This window comes from Salmo trutta, chromosome 1 (assembly GCF_901001165.1).
Source record: "Salmo trutta chromosome 1, fSalTru1.1, whole genome shotgun sequence".
Taxonomy (NCBI): domain Eukaryota; kingdom Metazoa; phylum Chordata; class Actinopteri; order Salmoniformes; family Salmonidae; genus Salmo; species Salmo trutta.
The window spans coordinates 70,097,930-70,120,869 of record NC_042957.1 but is presented as its reverse complement, the minus strand read 5'-3'; the positions used below and the strand labels follow the sequence as shown (position 1 = coordinate 70,120,869).

The 22,940-nt window shown below is 46.7% G+C and overlaps 2 protein-coding genes across 4 annotated transcripts in view; one reads left to right on the top strand and one right to left on the bottom strand.

The window, feature by feature from the left end:
- Positions 1-20,344, bottom strand: part of vasnb (vasorin b) — a 50,690-nt gene extending 30,346 nt beyond the window's left edge. For all 3 annotated transcript variants that reach the window (XM_029773581.1, XM_029773596.1, XM_029773591.1), the window contains exons 1-2: positions 19,495-20,344; positions 1,310-1,369 (exon numbers count right to left, since the gene is read on the bottom strand). The gene's annotated coding sequence lies outside the window, so the exon portion shown is untranslated. The remainder of the gene's footprint in view (positions 1-1,309; positions 1,370-19,494) is intronic.
- The window catches only part of coro7 (coronin 7), a 266,473-nt gene that overhangs the window by 182,063 nt on the left and 61,470 nt on the right, over positions 1-22,940 (top strand). The window lies entirely within an intron of this gene.

The following is a 22,940-nucleotide window of genomic DNA, read 5'->3' as shown; positions in this document are numbered from 1 at the left end:
CACACACACATACACACTTCTTCTAGTTCAGGAATGTGTGTCTGGTTGGAGCGCTGCTGGGTTGTAAATAATTCACTATCTAGCGAGAGAGGGTTTGTGTCAACACATAGTCTTCTGGCTGGTTCTACCTTAATCCTGTCATTTTAACATCAAAGCTCCAACTGCCTGCCTGCCTGCCTGCACGTGTGTGTTTGTCTGTCCGCCTGCTGTACGTGTGTGTTTGTCTGTCCACAAGTCTGCTCTCCAGAGTGGGGCTAATGTGTGTTTGTCCATGTGTATGTGTCCGTGTGCAATCACTTACTGCATGCCTCACAGAGCTCTCTGTATCGCTCTCTTTCACTCTGTCTCTCTCTTTCTCTTTGTCTCTGTGTGTCTCTCTGAGGTTTGAGGAGTGGGGAGGAGTGGGGAGGAGGGAAAGGTAGAGGTGGTTGTAAGGCAATTAGTGAGTGTACTAATGATTCCAGACCCCACAGGCCTTGAGCAGTGGGCTGTGTTCTGGGTCAGAAAGGAGAGGAGGGGGGAGAAAAACAGAGCACACTTTCCAAGCCTGCACAGTCCCTGTCAGACCTTAACAACAGCCCCCGCTGCCCCAGGGCCTGACTGCTGGACCAGACCACAGCTTGACCCAGACACACTCCCCCTGCCTCACATAATAGACCATCCCAGCTGGATCAGACACACTCCCCCTCCATCTATAATGGACCGGCCCAGGGGGGTGGAGAGGGGCAATTATCACCAGTGATTGAATAAGCCTCCCCTGCCTGCACTTTTATAGACCATCACACACACACACACACACACACACACACACACACACACACTGCCACTGCCCCTAGACTTTATAACTTCCAAACCAGGCAGCCATGCCCCCCCCCCACACACACCCCCTCCATACTTCTTCAACAGCTCTCTCTGTTCAGTAAATAGCATGTGTGTGCTCTCTGTCGGACCCATGTTGTAGGTAGGTAGACAACTTCTCATTGAGGGACTCAGTCAAATGTGAAGAGGACTCATGAGGAAGGAATGTGTTGAGGTTAACACTATCAACAGCCAAGTGTGCTTTCTGGAGACTCTGAATGCAATCATTCAACAGAATGTTTCCTCATTCAGAAACGTGCCAAAAATGTTACCCCATGAAACTTCTGAAGTGAACTAAAACGTGTCTGTTGACAATAAACTTGTATCATCTTGTTTCATATGGATAAAGTGTTAGTAGTCGTATTTCTGGTAGTATAGCAACTTACTACTCTGTCATATAAACATTGAAGAGGAGTGAAATGGACGGTCAAACAATGAACCCTTAACTTACCCACTAAACAAGATGTCTCCTCCTTGACTTTGACTGGGGCGGTGGTGGTGTCCCCTCTATCTGTAGACAACAGGACAAACACATTAACACACACACTGTATTTGTGACTGACCAATCATCTTGAGCGTTGAGGTGTGGTCAGAACACACAGACTAGCTCTTGTGGTTAAGGTTGGTACAGTAGTTTAACTCACCTCTTTTGGGGATTGTTTTAGTTATGGTTGACCAGACCTTTTTTCTCCCCATCACCCCACAACAACCCCCATCTCCTTCCCTCCCAGCTCCAGTCCTGCTCTCCCCATCACCCCACAACAACCCCCATCTCCTTCCCTCCCAGCTCCAGTCCTGCTCTCCCCATCACCCCACAACAACCCCCCCGTCTCCTTCCCTCCCAGCTCCAGTCCTGCTCTCCCCATCACCCCACAACAACCCCCATCTCCTTCCCTCCCAGCTCCAGTCCTGCTCACCCCATCACCCCACAACAACCCCCGTCTCCTTCCCTCCCAGCTCCAGTCCTGCTCTCCCCATCACCCCACAACAACCCCATGTCTCCTTCCCTCCCAGCTCCAGTCCTGCTCTCCCCATCACCCCACAACAACCCCCGTCTCCTTCCCTCCCAGCTCCAGTCCTGCTCTCCCCATCACCCCACAACAACCCCCATCTCCTTCCCTCCCAGCTCCAGTCCTGCTCTCCCCATCACCCCACAACAACCCCCGTCTCCTTCCCTCCCAGCTCCAGTCCTGCTCTCCCCATCACCCCACAACAACCCCATGTCTCCTTCCCTCCCAGCTCCAGTCCTGCTCTCCCCATCACCCCACAACAACCCCCGTCTCCTTCCCTCCCAGCTCCAGTCCTGCTCTCCCCATCACCCCACAAGCTGAGCAGGAAGTGGTGTTGTTTTAACGTGATGCATTCCAGCGCCGTATGGGAGGGGTGCGAGGAGGGAGGTAGGGAGCGTGCTGAGCGGCAGCAGGCCGTGTGGCATATGAGGCGTTCTGGCACGGGGAGCGAGAGGATGAACGACTGAACCAGACAACGATAGAATGACAGAGGAAGTGAGGGAGGGAGGAAAAGGAGAGCAAGAAGGCAGGCTGTCTTCTGTCTGTCAGCTCCCTGAAGACAGGGTATCACCGTAGGACAGTAGTTTAACACAGATACAGTACTTAGTGAGTGAAGGCAGGGTATCACAGTAGGACAGTAGTTTAACACAGATACAGTACATAGTGAGTGAAGGCAGGGTATCACAGTAGGACAGTAGTTTAACACAGATACAGTACTTAGTGAGTGAAGGCAGGGTATCACAGTAGGACAGTAGTTTAACACAGATACAGTACTTAGTGAGTGAAGGCAGGGTATCACAGTAGGACAGTAGTTTAACACAGATACAGTACTTAGTGAGTGAAGGCAGGGTATCACCGTAGGACAGTAGTTTAACACAGATACAGTACTTAGTGAGTGAAGGCAGGGTATCACAGTAGGACAGTAGTTTAACACAGATACAGTACTTAGTGAGTGAAGACAGGGTATCACAGTAGGACAGTAGTTTAACACAGATACAGTACATAGTGAGTGAAGACAGGGTATCACAGTAGGACAGTAGTTTAACACAGATACAGTACTTAGTGAGTGAAGGCAGGGTATCACAGTAGGACAGTAGTTTAACACAGATACAGTACATAGTGAGTGAAGGCAGGGTATCACAGTAGGACAGTAGTTTAACACAGATACAGTACTTAGTGAGTGAAGGCAGGGTATCACAGTAGGACAGTAGTTTAACACAGATACAGTACTTAGTGAGTGAAGGCAGGGTATCACAGTAGGACAGTAGTTTAACACAGATACAGTACATAGTGAGTGAAGGCAGGGTATCACAGTAGGACAGTAGTTTAACACAGATACAGTACATAGTGAGTGAAGGCAGGGTATCACAGTAGGACAGTAGTTTAACACAGATACAGTACTTAGTGAGTGAAGGCAGGGTATCACAGTAGGACAGTAGTTTAACACAGATACAGTACATAGTGAGTGAAGGCAGGGTATCACAGTAGGACAGTAGTTTAACACAGATACAGTACATAGTGAGTGAAGGCAGGGTATCACAGTAGGACAGTAGTTTAACACAGATACAGTACTTAGTGAGTGAAGGCAGGGTATCACCGTAGGACAGTAGTTTAACACAGATACAGTACTTAGTGAGTGAAGGCAGGGTATCACAGTAGGACAGTAGTTTAACACAGATACAGTACTTAGTGAGTGAAGGCAGGGTATCACAGTAGGACAGTAGTTTAACACAGATACAGTACATAGTGAGTGAAGGCAGGGTATCACAGTAGGACAGTAGTTTAACACAGATACAGTACTTAGTGAGTGAAGGCAGGGTATCACAGTAGGACAGTAGTTTAACACAGATACAGTACTTAGTGAGTGAAGGCAGGGTATCACAGTAGGACAGTAGTTTAACACAGATACAGTACTTAGTGAGTGAAGGCAGGGTATCACCGTAGGACAGTAGTTTAACACAGATACAGTACTTAGTGAGTGAAGGCAGGGTATCACAGTAGGACAGTAGTTTAACACAGATACAGTACTTAGTGAGTGAAGACAGGGTATCACAGTAGGACAGTAGTTTAACACAGATACAGTACATAGTGAGTGAAGACAGGGTATCACAGTAGGACAGTAGTTTAACACAGATACAGTACATAGTGAGTGAAGGCAGGGTATCACAGTAGGACAGTAGTTTAACACAGATACAGTACTTAGTGAGTGAAGGCAGGGTATCACAGTAGGACAGTAGTTTAACACAGATACAGTACTTAGTGAGTGAAGACAGGGTATCACAGTAGGACAGTAGTTTAACACAGATACAGTACATAGTGAGTGAAGGCAGGGTATCACAGTAGGACAGTAGTTTAACACAGATACAGTACATAGTGAGTGAAGGCAGGGTATCACAGTAGGACAGTAGTTTAACACAGATACAGTACATAGTGAGTGAAGGCAGGGTATCACAGTAGGACAGTAGTTTAACACAGATACAGTACTTAGTGAGTGAAGGCAGGGTATCACAGTAGGACAGTAGTTTAACACAGATACAGTACATAGTGAGTGAAGGCAGGGTATCACAGTAGGACAGTAGTTTAACACAGATACAGTACTTAGTGAGTGAAGGCAGGGTATCACCGTAGGACAGTAGTTTAACACAGATACAGTACTTAGTGAGTGAAGGCAGGGTATCACAGTAGGACAGTAGTTTAACACAGATACAGTACTTAGTGAGTGAAGGCAGGGTATCACAGTAGGACAGTAGTTTAACACAGATACAGTACTTAGTGAGTGAAGGCAGGGTATCACAGTAGGACAGTAGTTTAACACAGATACAGTACTTAGGCTCTAATCACATACTGCACCTGTAGCATCAGAAGACCAAGGTTAAGGAAGTGCCACAGATGTGTGTTAACAGAGCTGCTGTCTCTGTCTGTGTTTCAGTGTGTGTGTGAACAGAGCTGCTGTCTCTGTCTGTGGTTCAGTGTGTGTGTGTGTGTGTGTTAACAGAGCTGCTGTCTCTGTCTGTGGTTCAGTGTGTGTGTGAACAGAGCTGCTGTCTCTGTCTGTGGTTCAGTGTGTGTGTGTTAACAGAGCTGCTGTCTCTGTCTGTGGTTCAGTGTGTGTGTGAACAGAGCTGCTGTCTCTGTCTGTGGTTCAGTGTGTGTGTGTTAACAGAGCTTCTGTCTCTGTCTGTGGTTCAGTGTGTGTGTGAACAGAGCTGCTGTCTCTGTCTGTGGTTCAGTGTGTGTGTGAACAGAGCTGCTGTCTCTGTCTGTGGTTCAGTGTGTGTGTGTTAACAGAGCTGCTGTCTCTGTCTGTGGTTCAGTGTGTGTGTGAACCAGGTTATAACCCATGACCTATGTATTTAGATGGCTGTGCAGTGACTGCTGATGTGATTTTACTGCTGTGTGACTTTACTGATGTGTGACTTTGAATAACAGTAGATATGACCCCTGCTTGACTTTGAGTACACAGTGTAACTCTAATTCATACAAACAGATGTTTGATACTCTTCCTAAGCCAAACCGGTGAAGTGACACTTTGACAGAAAGGCGCTGTAAACCTGTTTGTGTAATTAATGAGTGTACCTGTGTTTCTTTGTGCTCTTGCCAGCCACTCACAGGTAACACACACACTATACAGTCTCAGCTGATCGTATCGGGCTGTGTGTGTGTGTGTGTGTGTGTGTGACGCCAGAGACTGACTGTTGACAACAACATTGCTGTCAGCATCAAAAGGACACAACAGCTCCAATAACACATTTTCATCATGCCGATCCTCAGGCGACAGCGCTGATGGAAGAGCAGCCTGTTTGTGTGTCTGTCTGTTCATGTTCAGTTCTAACATAATGGATTAGAGACAAACTCTATGTCCAGTTCATCACAAACCCTGTGTTTATGTTATTCTCCATCAGACCTGGGTTCAAACACTATTTGAAATCATTTAAAATACTGTATCTGTGTTTTGATTTATCTAGCCTGTTGGAATGGAACCAATAGAAAAGTATTGAAATGGCGAAGTGCAAACCCCACCCACCTGGCCCTCCAGGCAAGCTAAAGCAAATGATCAAAGTATTTGAACGATTTTGAATAGTATTTGAATCCAAGTCCAACTTTGGGAATTGTATTGAACCAAACCACTTGATATAGAGGTGACTGGTGCTGAGAGTCGTTAGGCCCTGGGGCTTCACCAACCACATATTCATTACAGACTCAGTTCTAGATTTATTTATCAGGACTCCTTTAAGCTCTGTTCCTCCAGTAGATTAAACTCAACCAAGTGAACAGATGTATGCATACATCCACCCACACACACACACACACACACACACATGCCGTACATTTGGACACACACAGAGAGATAGAAGTACATTCTTGCACAAACTCGTACACACAAACATACAGACACACACCTCTTATCTCTCTCCAATTTTCCTTCCACCACAGTCATCCAGAAACCTTGTCATCCAGAAACCTTGTCACGCAGAAACCGTGTCATCCAGAAACCTTGTCATCCAGAAACCTTGTCACGCAGAAACCGTGTCATCCAGAAACCGTGTCATCCAGAAACCGTGTCATCCAGAAACCGTGTCATCCAGAAACCTTGTCATCCAGAAACCTTGTCATCCAGAAATCTTGTCATCCAGAAATCTTGTCATCCAGAAACCTTGTCATCCAGAAACCTTGTCACGCAGAAACCTTGTCACGCAGAAACCTTGTCACGCAGAAACCTTGTCATCCAGAAACCGTGTCATGCAGAAACAGAAACCTTGTCACGCAGAAACCTTGTCATCCAGAAACCTTGTCATGCAGAAACCTTGTCATCCAGAAACCTTGTCATCCAGAAACCTTGTCATGCAGAAACCTTGTCATGCAGAAACCTTGTCATCCAGAAACCTTGTCACGCAGAAACCTTGTCACGCAGAAACCGTGTCATGCAGAAACCTTGTCATCCAGAAACCTTGTCATCCAGAAACCTTGTCATCCAGAAACCTTGTCATCCAGAAACCGTGTCATCCAGAAACCGTGTCATGCAGAAACCTTGTCATCCAGAAACCTTGTCATGCAGAAACCTTGTCATCCAGAAACCTTATAATCCAGAAACCTTGTCATCCAGAAACCGTGTCATGCAGAAACCGTGTCATCCAGAAACCTTGTCATCCAGAAACCTTGTCACGCAGAAACCTTGTCACGCAGAAACCTTGTCATGCAGAAACCTTGTCATGCAGAAACCTTGTCATCCAGAAACCGTGTCATGCAGAAACCGTGTCATCCAGAAACCTTGTCATGCAGAAACCTTGTCATCCAGAAACCTTGTCATCCAGAAACCTTGTCATCCAGAAACCTTGTCACGCAGAAACCGTGTCATGCAGAAACCTTGTCATGCAGAAACCTTGTCATGCAGAAACCTTGTCATCCAGAAACCTTGTCATCCAGAAACCTTGTCATGCAGAAACCTTGTCATCCAGAAACCGTGTCATGCAGAAACAGAAACCTTGTCATGCAGAAACCGTGTCATCCAGAAACCTTGTCATCCAGAAACCTTGTCATCCAGAAACCTTGTCATGCAGAAACCTTGTCATGCAGAAACCTTGTCATCCAGAAACCTTGTCATCCAGAAACCTTGTCATCCAGAAACCTTGTCATCCAGAAACCTTGTCATGCAGAAACCTTGTCATCCAGAAACCTTGTCATCCAGAAACCTTGTCATCCAGAAACCTTGTCATGCAGAAACCTTGTCATCCAGAAACCTTGTCATCCAGAAACCTTGTCATCCAGAAACCGTGTCACGCAGAAACCTTGTCATCCAGAAACCTTGTCATCCAGAAACCTTGTCACGCAGAAACCTTGTCACGCAGAAACCTTGTCACCCAGAAACCTTGTCACCCAGAAACCTTGTCACGCAGAAACCTTGTCACGCAGAAACCTTGTCATCCAGAAACCTTGTCATCCAGAAACCTTGTCATGCAGAAACCTTGTCATGCAGAAACCTTGTCATGCAGAAACCTTGTCATGCAGAAACCTTGTCATGCAGAAACCTTGTCATCCAGAAACCTTGTCATCCAGAAACCTTGTCACGCAGAAACCTTGTCATCCAGAAACCTTGTCATGCAGAAACCGTGTCATCCAGAAACCTTGTCATCCAGAAAAGCGTTCATAAAGGTGTGAAACAAGATGTCTCCAAGAGCGCACAGTCTAACCAGAGAACACTTCACCAACACCAGAGAATACACTGTATTCACCAACACCAGAGACTACACTGTATTCACCAACACCAGAGACTACACTGTATTCACCAACACCAGAGACTACACTGTATTCACCAACACCAGAGACTACACTGTATTCACCAACACCAGAGACTACACTGTATTCACCAACACCAGAGACTACACTGTACAGTATACACCAATACCAGAGACTACACTGTATACACCAACACCAGAGACTACACTGTATACACCAACACCAGCGACTATGCTGTATTCACCAACACCAGAGACTACGCTGTATTCACCAACACCAGAGACTACACTGTACAGTATACACCAACACCAAATACTACACTGTATTCACCAACACCAGAGACTACACTGTATTCACCAACACCAGAGACTACGCTGTATTCACCAACACCAGAGACTACACTGTGCTGTATTCACCAACACCAGAGACTACACTGTATACACCAACACCAAATACTACACTGTATACACCAACACCAGAGACTACACTGTATTCACCAACACCAGAGACTACACTGTATTCACCAACACCAGAGACTACACTGTATTCACCAATACCAGAGACTACACTGTATACACCAACACCAGAGACTACACTGTATACACCAACACCAGAGACTACACTGTATACACCAACACCAGAGACTACGCTGTATACACCAACACCAGAGACTACACTGTACAGTATACACCAATACCAGAGACTACGCTGTATACACCAACACCAGAGACTACACTGTATACACCAACACCAGAGACTACACTGTATACACCAACACCAGCGACTATGCTGTATTCACCAACACCAGAGACTACGCTGTATTCACCAACACCAGAGACTACACTGTACAGTATACACCAACACCAAATACTACACTGTATTCACCAACACCAGACACTACACTATATTCACCAACACCAGAGACTACACTGTATTCACCAACACCAGAGACTACGCTGTATTCTCCAACACCAGAGACTACACTGTGCTGTATTCACCAACACCAAAGACTACACTGTATACACCAACACCAGAGACTACACTGTATACACCAACACCAGAGACTACACTGTATACACCAACACCAGAGACTACGCTGTATACACCAACACCAGAGACTACGCTGTATACACCAACACCAGAGACTACACTGTACAGTATACACCAACACCAGAGACTACGCTGTATGCACCAACACCAGAGACTACGCTGTATGCACCAACACCAGAGACTACGCTGTATACACCAACACCAGAGACTACACTGTACAGTATACACCAACACCAGAGACTACACTGTATGCACCAACACCAGAGACTACACTGTATTCACCAACACCAGAGACTACGCTGTATTCACCAACACCAGAGACTACGCTGTATTCACCAACACCAGAGACTACACTGTATATACCAACACCAGAGAATACACTGTATGCACCAACACCAGAACAGAGACGACACCGTATACACCAACACCGGAGACTACACTGTATACACCAACACTGACTCATCCTCTGGCTGACAGTCACACAGTTAAATACACACTCACAATCATGGTGAAGAACATGCACACCGTTTACGTCTGAAAATAGTCCCCGGTCGCAGGGTTTGGCTTTTTGGCTTGGTCTTAGTGGGCTTCTTCAGACATGGATGTGTGCATGTGTTTATTTATCCTTATGGGAGTGACTGAGGCAGTGGAGATTCAGCTGTGTGTGTGTGTTAGGTTGTATAGGTCATCACTGTTAGGCTGTATAGGTCATCACTGTTAGGCTGTATAGGTCATCACTGTTAGGCTGTGTAGGTCATCTCTGTTAGGCTGTATAGGTCATCTCTGTTAGGCTGTATAGGTCATCACTGTTAGGCTGTATAGGTCATCACTGTTAGGCTGTGTAGGTCATCTCTGTTAGGCTGTGTAGGTCATCTCTGTTAGGCTGTGTAGGTCATCTCTGTTAGGCTGTGTAGGTCATCTCTGTTAGGCTGTGTAGGTCATCTCTGTTAGGCTGTGTAGGTCACCTCTGTTAGGCTGTATAGGTCATCACTGTTAGGCTGTATAGGTCATCACTGTTAGGCTGTGTAGGTCATCTCTGTTAGGCTGTGTAGGTCATCTCTGTTAGGCTGTGTAGGTCATCTCTGTTAGGCTGTGTAGGTCATCTCTGTTAGGCTGTGTGGGTCATCTCTGTTAGGCTGTGTAGGTCATCTCTGTTAGGCTGTGTAGGTCATCTCTGTTAGGCTGTATAGGTCATCTCTGTTAGGCTGTATAGGTCATCACTGTTAGGCTGTGTAGGTCATCTCTGTTAGGCTGTATAGGTCATCACTGTTAGGTTGTATAGGTCATCCTACTGACCTCAACACAGAGTCATGTGGTTCTGGTCTGGGTGATACCGGCCTCAAGACTAAATATTTACCATCTAAAAATAGGAGTACGGCCCTGAAAACAGATGTACTCAACGGCTCAGAATAGACACATTGATTTAGTCTCTGTCCATCTCTAACCCATCACCTCTTCACTCTCCATCTCATCTCTAACCCATCACCTCTTCACTCTCCATCTCATCTCTAACCCATCACCTCTTCACTCTCCATCTCATCTCTCACCCATCACCTCTTCACTCTCCATCTCATCTCTCACCCATCACCTCTTCACTCTCCATCTCATCTCTCACCCATCACCTCTTCACTCTCCATCTCATCTCTAACCCATCACCTCTTCACTCTCCATCTCATCTCTCACCCATCACCTCTTCACTCTCCATCTCATCTCTCACCCATCACCTCTTCACTCTCCATCTCATCTCTCACCCATCACCTCTTCACTCTCCATCTCATCTCTAACCCATCACCTCTTCACTCTCCATCTCATCTCTCACCCATCACCTCTTCACTCTCCATCTCATCTCTCACCCATCACCTCTTCACTCTCCATCTCATCTCTCACCCATCACCTCTTCACTCTCCATCTCATCTCTAATCCATCACCTCTTCACTCTCCATCTCATCTCTCACCCATCACCTCTTCACTCTCCATCTCATCTCTAACCCATCACCTCTTCACTCTACATCTCATCTCTCACCCATCACCTCTTCACTCTCCATCTCATCTTTCACCCATCACCTCTTCACTCTCCATCTCATCTCTCACCCATCACCTCTTCACTCTCCATCTCATCTCTCACCCATCACCTCTTCACTCTCCATCTCATCTCTAATCCATCACCTTTTCACTCTCCATCTCATCTCTAATCCATCACCTCTTCACTCTCCATCTCATCTCTAATCCATCACCTCTTTACTCTCCATCTCATCTCTAACCCATCACCTCTTCACTCTCCATCTCATCTCTAACCCATCACCTCTTCACTCTCCATCTCATCTCTAATCCATCACCTCTTCACTCTCCATCTCATCTCTAACCCATCACCTCTTCACTCTCCATCTCATCTCTAACCCATCACCTCTTCACTCTCCATCTCATCTCTAACCCATCACCTCTTCACTCTCCATCTCATCTCTAACCCATCACCTCTTCACTCTCCATCTCATCTCTAATCCATCACCTCTTCACTCTCCATCTCATCTCTAATCCATCACCTCTTCACTCTCCATCTCTAACCCATCACCTCTTCACTCTCCATCTCATCTCTCACCCATCACCTCTTCACTCTCCATCTCATCTCTAACCCATCACCTCTTCACTCTCCATCTCATCTCTAACCCATCACCTCTTCACTCTCCATCTCATCTCTAATCCATCACCTCTTCACTCTCCATCTCATCTCTCACCCATCACCTCTTCACTCTCCATCTCATCTCTCACCCATCACCTCTTCACTCTCCATCTCATCTCTAACCCATCACCTCTTCACTCTCCATCTCATCTCTCACCCATCACCTCTTCACTCTCCATCTCATCTCTCACCCATCACCTCTTCACTCTCCATCTCATCTCTCACCCATCACCTCTTCACTCTCCATCTCATCTCTCACCCATCACCTCTTCACTCTCCATCTCATCTCTCACCCATCACCTCTTCACTCTCCATCTCATCTCTCACCCATCACCTCTTCACTCTCCATCTCATCTCTCACCCATCACCTCTTCACTCTCCATCTCATCTCTCACCATCACCTCTTCACTCTCCATCTCATCTCTAATCCATCTCTCCCTCTCAACTCTCGCTCTCCCATCTCTCCCTCTCATCTCTCGCTCTCTGTCTGCCTGTCTGTCTCTCTGTCTGTCTCTCTGTCTGTCTGTCTGTCTGTCTGTCTGACTTCAGTCCTCCCCAGGCAGTTGAGAGCAAAGCAGTGTGGCGTTACAGTTTCAACCAGAGGCAACATGTCCACATTAGAAATAACAAGATCACTAGAAACCAACCCATATTGAAGATGGCCTGTGTGGGATAAATGGAGAGAAATAGAGAAAACACTAGATGTTGTCCGATGTTGACGTTTGTTTTTTTATTAGTCACCCTTAGGGCTTCTGAGATTCTTGGAAAGAGTCTTCTGCTGATTTGAGACGTAACCTGACTAGTATCACCATCACAACTGGGTCATGTTCATTAGGACACAGCATAGCAAAATGTTTACAAATGGAGAATGGAAACAAACGTGGACAAACTCTGATAGAACTTCCCAGTTTTTTCTTCAGTTTCGTGCCTTGTGAAAACCTTTACTGACGTTGGTCCTGTAATAAGGTTGAAGTTTAGTTTCACACACAACCACTTCTCTGTGCGTATGGTAGCTGATAACGCTGCTATTAGCAGTGACTGAAATAGACCCAGGGGAAACGAGGGGCCAAGGACCGCAAACATACAGTGACTCAACCAGAGCTGGTGTGAATGTGTTTATGGTAAACATGCCTGTGTGTGTGTGTGTGTGTGTGTGTGTGTGTGTGTCTGTGTGTGTCTGTGTGTGTGTGTGTGTGTGTGTGTGTGTGTGTGTGTGTGTACTTGGGCGAGCGTACTAGTCAGGGCTTCCTGTGATTTCAGTTGGTCCTACTGACCCTAAGGCAGAAGCAGTAGCAGCTAAACATTCCCCTGACCATTACTCTATTGACTTATCATTAAATCTATATGTGGGTAAACGTTACCAGTTAATGTTCATCTGACATTAGTCATTAATAGCCAATGATTACATATCTGACCCTCCAGTCAAGGTTCAAGGCTGTGGTCAAACTAAACAAAGTATAAGTGTTCTTTGTGTGTGCAGGCCCAGTCACTGTTTGCAGTCCCTTCTCTCTCAATCTATTTCTCTCTCTCTCTCCCTCCTCTCTTCCCCTCTCCCCCCTCTCTATCCTTCCCTCTCTCCCTGAATTCCCCCACCTTTAAGTTTCTCCAGCCACTACCATTCTAGCCTGGGTGGGTACCAGTCTGTTTGTGTCATCATGCCAAACATGACAAGGAGTTAGAATGATAGCACCAACAGATCTGGACAAAGTTACTACTCTCCATCTCTCTTTGACCATCCAAATCTCTCTCCCCCCTCCTCTACCCCCCCCCCCCACACTCTCTCTCCCCCTCCTCTACCCCCCTAGTCTCTCTCTCTTTCTCTCTCCCTCCTCTACCCCCCCACACACTCTCTCTCTCTCTCTCTCTCTCTCTCTCTCTCTCTCTCTCTCTCTCTCGCTCTCGCTCTCGCTCTCGCTCTCGCTCTCGCTCTCGCTCTCGCTCTCGCTCTCGCTCTCGCTCTCGCTCTCGCTCTCGCTCTCGCTCTCGCTCTCGCTCTCGCTCTCTCTCTCTCTCTCTCTCTCTCTCTCTCTCTCTCTCTCTGGTTCAAGGCTCATTTGCTAATGACAGTGTTGGCCTGAGGTAATTACAACCTTAGATTCAGAGTCGTTTATCTTTTTTTACGGCCTCACTGAAACATGGCAATTTGCGGTGGCTCTCTGGGATGTGCTCGCTCGCTCTCTCTCTCTCCCTCCCCCTTGTCCTCGATCCCTCTCTCTCGATCCCTCTCTCGCCTTTTCTCTCTGGCCCCAGTTCTCACTTTTGGTTAGTGGCCGTTTTGCCATTTTTCTGATTTTTGGCATTTTCCATGTCCTTCCAGACAGAGAGGGAACGAGAGAGGAGAAAAAATAGGTTGACTCCAGTCAAAAGGCTGAGAGGGCAGTTTCTGAATTTGAACTTCTGTCTTTTCAACCGTAATTCAGTCTTTCAGGGGGAACATCTGTCTCGGAGCCCATCTCTCCTCTTCAAACGGGAATTCTGAGCGTTGGCAAGAGGGAGTGTGTGAGACGGGAGTTATTTGCGGTTTGGTTCAGCTCACGCCGGCTCCGCTGGTAGCCTCTGCGTACTCGTGTATATTTATACAGAGGTTTTGAAGTGGTTCTTTGGAACGCATCATTTGGCTGGAACGGCTTGAGTCTTCTTCAATTTGGCTTGGCGGGCAAACACCGTGAGGGGATCGGTTTGCTTTTCACATACCGCTGGGTCAGCATTGATGTGCGAGGCCCTTTGAAGTGATTAAAGCCAGGGGCTTTCTTTAAGCGTCCTGCCCAAGAAAGCTGCTCTGACTCTGGGACGTCAACAGTGGCACGCCCTGTGTATTGTGGAACACCTGATTCTGGTGGTGGGATGGAGGCCTACGTTGAACTCATTGTGACACTGTGACTGTAGCTAAGACCCAAATAAACACACACACACACACACAACCAAATGTGTGTGTAGGCACAAACACACTCCAAACACGCTGATTGTAACACATACACTCTGACACACACCCCCTTGCTAATTGGGATGCACGCTTGCTTTCACACGGTTTCACTAATACAAAACACACATAGGCACACACACACAAAAACACACACAGGTTTCTTATGCCTTGCCAGCTCCAACTCCCTTCCTGCTGTATGACTGCCCCCCTCCCCGTCTCCCCTCCCCCCAGGCCTCCTCGCCTCGCCACCTGACTTTTAACACCCTAATCCCTCGTTGTAGAGGGTGGAAGGCCTCACCCTAATCCCTCGTTGTAGAGGGTGGAAGGCCTCACCCTAATCCCTCGTTGTAAAGGTTGGAGGGCCTCACCCTAACCCCTCGTTGTAAAGGGAGGAGGGCCTCACCCTAATCCCTCGTTGTAAAGGGGAGGAGGGCCTCACCCTAATCCCTCGTTGTAAAGGGAGGAGGGCCTCACCCTAATCCCTCGTTGTAGAGGGTGGAAGGCCTCACCCTAATCCCTCGTTGTAGAGGGTGGAAGGCCTCACCCTAATTCCTCGTTGTAGAGGGTGGAAGGCCTCACCCTAATCCCTCGTTGTAAAGGTTGGAGGGCCTCACCCTAATCCCTCGTTGTAAAGGGTGGAGGGCCTCACCCTAATCCCTCGTTGTAAAGGGTGGAGGGCCTCACCCTAATCCCTCGTTGTAAAGGGTGGAGGGCCTCACCCTAATCCCTCGTTGTAAAGGGTGGAGGGCCTCAGACGACCACTCCTAATTGGGTATAAAAGGGGGGCTACTGGCTGGAGTACACTGTGTGATATGAAATTCCTTTGCTCTTAGAGACGAGAGGAGCAGAGCAGTTGCCTGGTCCTAGAGGTGTGTGTGCGTGTGTGTGAGATAGTTTGGACAGTACAGCAGGAAAATGCTGGTGGGTTGTTATGTTATTCTGACACTGGTAAACTGAGTCATCACAGTCTCCTATATGCACACTTCTTCTAAATAGATAAAAGGCAGTTTTCCAATGACCCCGAAGCAGAGATTAAACCCTGGTGTGGTCACATGTCTGAAACAAATGCCAAGAGTGGCTGTCGGTCTGTCCCTCCAGGGGTAATGTATGTGGCTACCTGTCTGTCCCTCCAGGGGTAATGTGTGTGGCTACCTGTCTGTCCCTCCAGGGGTAATGTGTGTGGCTACCTGTCTGTCCCTCCAGGGGTAATGTATGTGGCTACCTGTCTGTCCCTCCAGGGGTAATGTATGTGGCTACCTGTCTGTCCCTCCAGGGGTAATGTGTGTGGCTACCTGTCTGTCCCTCCAGGGGTAATGTATGTGGCTACCTGTCTGTCCCTCCAGGGGTAATGTATGTGGCTACCTGTCTGTCCCTCCAGGGGTAATGTGTGTGGCTACCTGTCTGTCCCTCCAGGGGTAATGTGTGTGGCTACCTGTCTGTCCCTCCAGGGGTAATGTGTGTGGCTACCTGTCTGTGGGTCGGTCGGTCGGTGTGTGTGCTTGTTTGCGTGTATGTGTGGTGCCTGCATGATTATGCACATTGTGTGTGTGTGTGTGTGTGAGTGAGCAGGAGAAGAGGGGGCCAGCCTCTCTCTCTGACAGGAGACATGTGTTTAATTATTTTAATGGTGTTAAATAGCCGAGGTCCCCCCCCACGAGGTCCCCCCCACCAGGCCTCACCTCCACGAGCAGCCAGTCACAAGAGGGGTCCCAGGGCCACTGGATTATCCACCCCGTGTGTGTGTGTGTGTGTGTGTGTGTGTGTGTGTGTGTTTTACGTTAATACCCTCAACACACAGACATAAGCTTTCACACATACATCTATACACACGTGCTCCTAACCTAAATCTAGGGTCTTGGCAGTGTTGATCCTCAGTGATTCCATCTTCTCTGTCATCTCAGTCAAGTATCACACTATACTAGACAAAGGAATGTTTTCTTATCCCTTGTTTTTATCTCTTTCATCTCTCCCTCCCTCTATCTCGCTGTCTCTCTCTCTCTACTTTCCTTTCTCATCTACTGTTCATTGCCTGAGATTCCTACCATCTCCCCACCACTGTCTCTGTCCGGTCCAGAAAGCCTGTCTCTCAGCACTGAGAAGTGACAGACTGTTCTCCTGTGCCAAGAAGTCAGTGGTCAAATACTGAGACGCCCAGCAGAGGAGATAGTAGTCCCTACCACAGGAGGCTGTTGAGGGGAGGACGGCTCGTTATAATGGCTGGAATTAAGTGGAGTGGTGAATGGAAATGGTATGGAAACCATGTATTTGATACCATTCAATTTATTCCATTGCAGCCATTACTATGAGCCCATCCTCCCCAAATAAGGTGCCACCAGCCGCCTGTGGTACCCACGAAACACAGATAGGAAGGAGACAGACCATAGGGGTCCTGTCTGAACTGTCTCTGTTACTGTGTCTGTCATTATAGGGACACACTTTCCCCTGTCTTCTCATGACCTATGCATGCCAGGGACAACGTGTTGTATATATGGCCCTTGGTAGTCAAAATGAAACATTAATTGTCTACTGTATAGCACATACACATACGAATAGCCACACTTCTGTTCAAGCCAACGTCAGTCTGTCTGGCTAATATGTAGCCTGGGTGAGAGGTCTGCAGCTATAGGCTACATACAGTACTTGACTGTGTAATGACAGCTTCATCTCTCCTTTCAAAACACATAGGGCGGAAATAGTCCCTGGAGAAGATGATCCTCGCACGAAGGGTTATTGGAGTAGTTCACCCCGCCATTTGTTGGGCCCGCAGTGAAAGATTAAGCGATTTTCCGTGCCTGTGTGCGGGCGCGCAGAGCCGGCAGATGGATCTCGCTCAGAAATAAGACTGTTGCTACATACCTCAACCTCAATATTCAAATGTTTGGAAAATTGGCCTCAGTGGCGAAGACGCAAAGATAGCGTATGAGATGTAGCGGTTCGACTTGGCGAGATAACATGAACAGCCTACTATGCACTCATCTGGATGGTGTTTGGGAAAGGTGGACTGGATACGTTTATGATCACTGTTAATTAAAGTTTGATGACACAAATAATAGGCCTTTTCATGATTTATCACATGGTTTATGATAGGGTCTGGTTTATATCCATGTAGTGTATTATTGGGAGGAATTGTGAGACAGACATGTAGCCTATAGATTTGAGTAAAGTATCATGCGTATATCTGTTACGTATTTCAATTACGCATGTGATGTAGGCTTGTAACAATGAGGAGATAGCTGTTGGGGATTTATTTATAGAATTCCCCTAAATTTGAAACGTTTTAACAACTGTTTTCTCCGACGTTATTCAGTGTCTGAGTAGTTTTAAGTTGAAAGGCAACTCGCATGATTTTACTGATGCCTTTAGCGAACTCCGACGCACATCAATCATTAGACTGAATATCAATAGCTGTTTGAAACAAGAACAAGTGTTTTCCAGATGGTAATGGACACGTTAATAACTGAGTACCTTCCTTACAGGTGGGGAGGTAGATACCATTTGGAATGCTGCGCAGCAATAACCATGCCGAAGCAAGACAATGTATAGCCTATGCCTCCTCTCATGTTGAAATAAACACAGTCCAATTCAATTGCGCTAATACGGAACCCAAACTGGCAACTGGTTCGAACACTTTATCTTTTAACTGGAATTATTGGTTATTTTGTCATGGGACTGCAGGTTCTCCAAAGCAATGGTCCTTGCTGGCTGTTCTGCTGCAAATTCACAGCAAACCCATGGATAATAACAGTTAATCTCGTTTTACCCGGTGTGACCAAACAGAACTAGACCAGCCTATACCATTAGCCTACCTTTGAACTCGTGGCAAACAGAGCAAATTAGACGCTTAGTTTTTGTATTTTGAAACCAGTTGTTTGTTGAACGTCCCTATCCTATAACCTATGCCGTGTGTGTTCTCATCTGGGCCGGTCCCCAGCACCAGCCGCACGTCGAAAACAGCTTCTCCCGGTGGTAAAAAAAGGACCGGCGTGGTCTAGACGCCAGCTCTGCCCAGCACAGCGTCCTGTGGTCAAACACTTAAGCAGCCTACTAGTTAGTGATAAAGTTACGATTGAAGTGTTTCCAGCTGTTGTTATGCACAGATTAGAGAAATCCTGCGGCGTTTGACTTTCCTATACTGATTTGTTATCGCTCTTTAGGCTATATGAGTGATTTTGAATATTTGTAAATGATGTGTAAATGATTGAATGTTTTTAAGTGATTTTGAATGTTTATGGTTAAATGATCCTCGGTTTGCATGGTACAAATTCGAAGCTGACAAGCTGTTGTTTACAGAATGTTGTAGGGTTGTCATTCAGTGCGGTGAGGTGTGTCTGGGTGAACATTTCACCTCCAGCCAACTCCTGTCATACAACGTTAAAACAGCATAACATAACAGCGGTGGGAGTGTGGAGTCTGTAGAAGGGTGCTGTGTACTGGTAGGCATATATGTTTCTTAAAAACGAATGTCTCTTTATGAAGAAAAATAATAATTCATTTTCATTTGAATGATATTACTTTTCAATAAATTACGTAAGTTATTCATGCAGAGTTGATAAACGCAAGCTTTATCTAAAATCATAACCCCACATTCTTCTCAGCTATAGGGCTTGTTTTCCAACACTGCACTGCTTTACGCATTCTGCAACATGTTTCCTACTCAATGACCAATCTGTGTCACACAACCTTGCATATTTAAACGTTGCAGTTTATTCATAAAACCATTCTGTTCGGGGGGAAAAACTTACCGGTTCAGTTCTCTGCGTAAAGTTTGAGTTGCGGCGCACTCAGAAATGTGTGCTACATAATATTTTAATCCGAGAGGACCCACGTAGAACAGTAAACAGTTAGAAATCCTTTAGTCGTCTGTGGTGCACTCTGTCAAAAGTCCCCGAAACTGTGCAACAGCATAACGTTATTAAAATACATTAAAACTCTTAAGCCACCGGTGTCTAGCGAGTGGTAGAAAGCTCCACGTCGAGGAATGCGCTTCAAGTGTCCGGAGAGAGCCCATAAGCTTCCCGACCCCAAGACAAAAGCGCTTTATTGGCGAATGGAAGGTAGAGTTTTAACGAGAATGGGAGGGGCGACTCGAGGCGAGCTGGAACGCGACCCAGAGCGCTCAGAACTCCACACTACTGTCTGCTGCAGGGGCTTGGAAAGCAGCGCTCAGAACTCCACACTACTGTCTGCTGCAGGGGCTTGGAAAGCAGCGCTCAGAACTCCACACTACTGTCTACTGCAGGGGCTTGGAAAGCAGCGCTCATAACTCCACACTACTGTCTGCTGCAGGGGCTTGGAAAGCAGCGCTCAGAACTCCACACTACTGTCTGCTGCAGGGGCTTGGAAAGCAGCGCTCAGAACTCCACACTACTGTCTGCTGCAGGGGCTTGGAAAGCAGCGCTCAGAACTCCACACTACTGTCTGCTGCAGGGGCTTGGAAAGCAGCGCTCAGAACTCCACACTACTGTCTGCTGCAGGGGCTTGGAAAGCAGCGCTCAGAACTCCACACTACTGTCTGCTGCAGGGGCTTGGAAAGCAGCGCTCAGAACTCCACACTACTGTCTGCTGCAGGGGCTTGGAAAGCGGCGCTCATATGCTGCGCTCTCCTCCTTGACAGATAAAGTTGGGGCAACGCAACAAAAAAAATGCCTACATTTTTCTTTTAGTTTCACACTGTAAACCTGCAGGACCTGTTTCAATAAGACGCGTATGAAAAGTATTTACTTGCAAACATATTTTGTGTAGTTCTGTGTTCATATTTTTTAAAGCACATTTTGAGTATGGAATGGTTTGTACTCAAACGACAGTGAACCAGTTTCAACATTTATAAGATTGGAGCCTATAATGCGTCCATTGCCTACAATTATGGCTATTTTTATTTCTTAGCATGTTTAGCCTATCAGCCTATATTTGTTATTCTTGGATAATTGTTCATATGGGCTTGATGTATGAAATGGAAAAGGAACAGCCTTGTATTTTGACTGTCAATCACTTGGCATTTGAGAAAAGCACGTGTCAATTGTCAAATCTCTCATTCGCACATATGGTGTTTTAATTCATGAATGTTGTTGCACCGTTAAACTGGGAGATTCGTAGGCATTGAATACTTCCGACTGCTGCGTAGCCTTGCAGCCCGTCGGCAGCTGGCACCCTATTTTAAAGTGTCTTAGAATCGGTTTCCAACGAGGTGAAGTAATGGGATATCTGTCAGTAATGGTGTAACCATGTCACATACTCAGATATAGATACTTTTAGAAACATATTATGTCTCAGAATTGTCCATAATATATTTGGAAACAGGACAGAAGTGAACCACAAGGAGCTATTTATATCAACATATTGCATGGAGTTCTGTTTGTTGTAAGGAGCCTAATTCCTTATATAATATGTTTATATCTACAGGAATCTCAATCTAGGCCTATATCAGATAACTCAAACATGTTAAAATGAATACAACTATTTTACACAGCGCTCTCTCTTCTGATGTGTTAATGATTTGATTTGGGCATCCATAGCAGCGCAGCCATAGGGCGATTCTGCCACTATGCTTGTTGACACAAGACTGAAAATAATTGGTCTGAGGTCAACACTACCCCTGTATATTTGTGGGTGGCGTCACTCCCCCCAGCTCTGTAGGTGTACCTTGGCTGGGTCCGGCCCCTGCAAGGGCAAGATTCAACAAACACACCACAGGGCTTTGGCTCCTGGTCCGGTGCAAGTGTATGTCTCTGGAAATGTTTTGGCCCTATTCTGTGTGGAATAAGGGACACTGTTGTTCCATTCTTCAGAATGGGTGAACCATGCTTTATTTATCTAAACTGTAACTGTCATTCCTCATTTATGTCACTGTGGCTCGTTCTTCTTCCATAGTTTACCCACAGTTATGATCCATGTAACACACACACACACACACACACACACACACACACACACACACACACACACACACACACACATCTGTAACAAATGACTGTAAATTGCAGGAATAGACAAACGTCTTCATGCATGTTCTCCAGGCCCAGATGTCCTAGTTCCATATAGTCCATAATGCAGCTGAGTTTTATGTCTTCAAAGAACATCAAACCTGAATCCTCTGTAGCAGTTTATCACAACTACAGAGAATCACACATACAAATCACCCAGCAGTGCCTCTTTCTGCCTCTACTGGGTCTCTCTCTCTCCCTCTTGTGCTCCAGAGTGGTGCAGCGGTCTAAGGCACTGCATCTCAGTGCTAGGGGCGTCACTACAGACACCCTGGTTCGAATCCAGGCTGTATCACAACCGCCGTGATTGGGAGTCCCATAGGGTGGTGCACAATTGGCCCAGCGTCGTCTGGGTTTGGCCGGGGTAGGCCGTCATTGTAAATAAGAATTTGTTCTTAACTGACTTGCCTAGTTAAATAAAGGTTTCCCTGCCTCCCTTCTTCCCCCACCCCTATCTCTAACTCCCCCCCATTCTTCCCTCTCTCTCCGTCTCTCCCAACTCCCCCCTCCTCCTCCCCTCTTTCTTCCCCAGTAGAGTATGCCAACAGAACGAACCCAGAGTTGAACTGCTGACTGTGCTAAGGTCATACAGGTACAGGCTGGTAGTTATTTATCATAGTCATCAGTGCTGTGTGTCTTGGAAGCAGAGGTAGGACCACAGTCTCCAGAGCCCAGGAACACTCACACACACAGACACACACACACACACAGACACACACACACACACACACACACACACACACACACACACACACCGTTCACCTCCAATGGCGTCAGCCTGCTTTCACTCTCTCCGACGACAGCTTTAGATAAACACTGTGGGGGTACACACACACTACACACACACAAACATAGGCATGCACACACACACACAGATGTACACGCACACGCATACACACCCCACCCGACTACCCCTGGTCTGTTCTGTTTACCTCCAGTCATCATCAGTAGAATCTAATTGGATGACTTAACTCCCAGAAGGCATAAGATAGCAGGGGACATTTCTTTTCCTTTGTTTCCATCAGTCCCTTAGATGGAAGCATAGTCCTCCTCACCATCACCCATTAAATAGAAAAGAATAGAAAATGATTACAAGTTTTTTTGTCCCTCCAAGGGTTTTTCCTTTAGCACACAGCCCATATAGATTTAGACAGTGGACTATGGTGGGCTACACATGCAGTGATGTTGAAAGGTCTGGACCATATGCA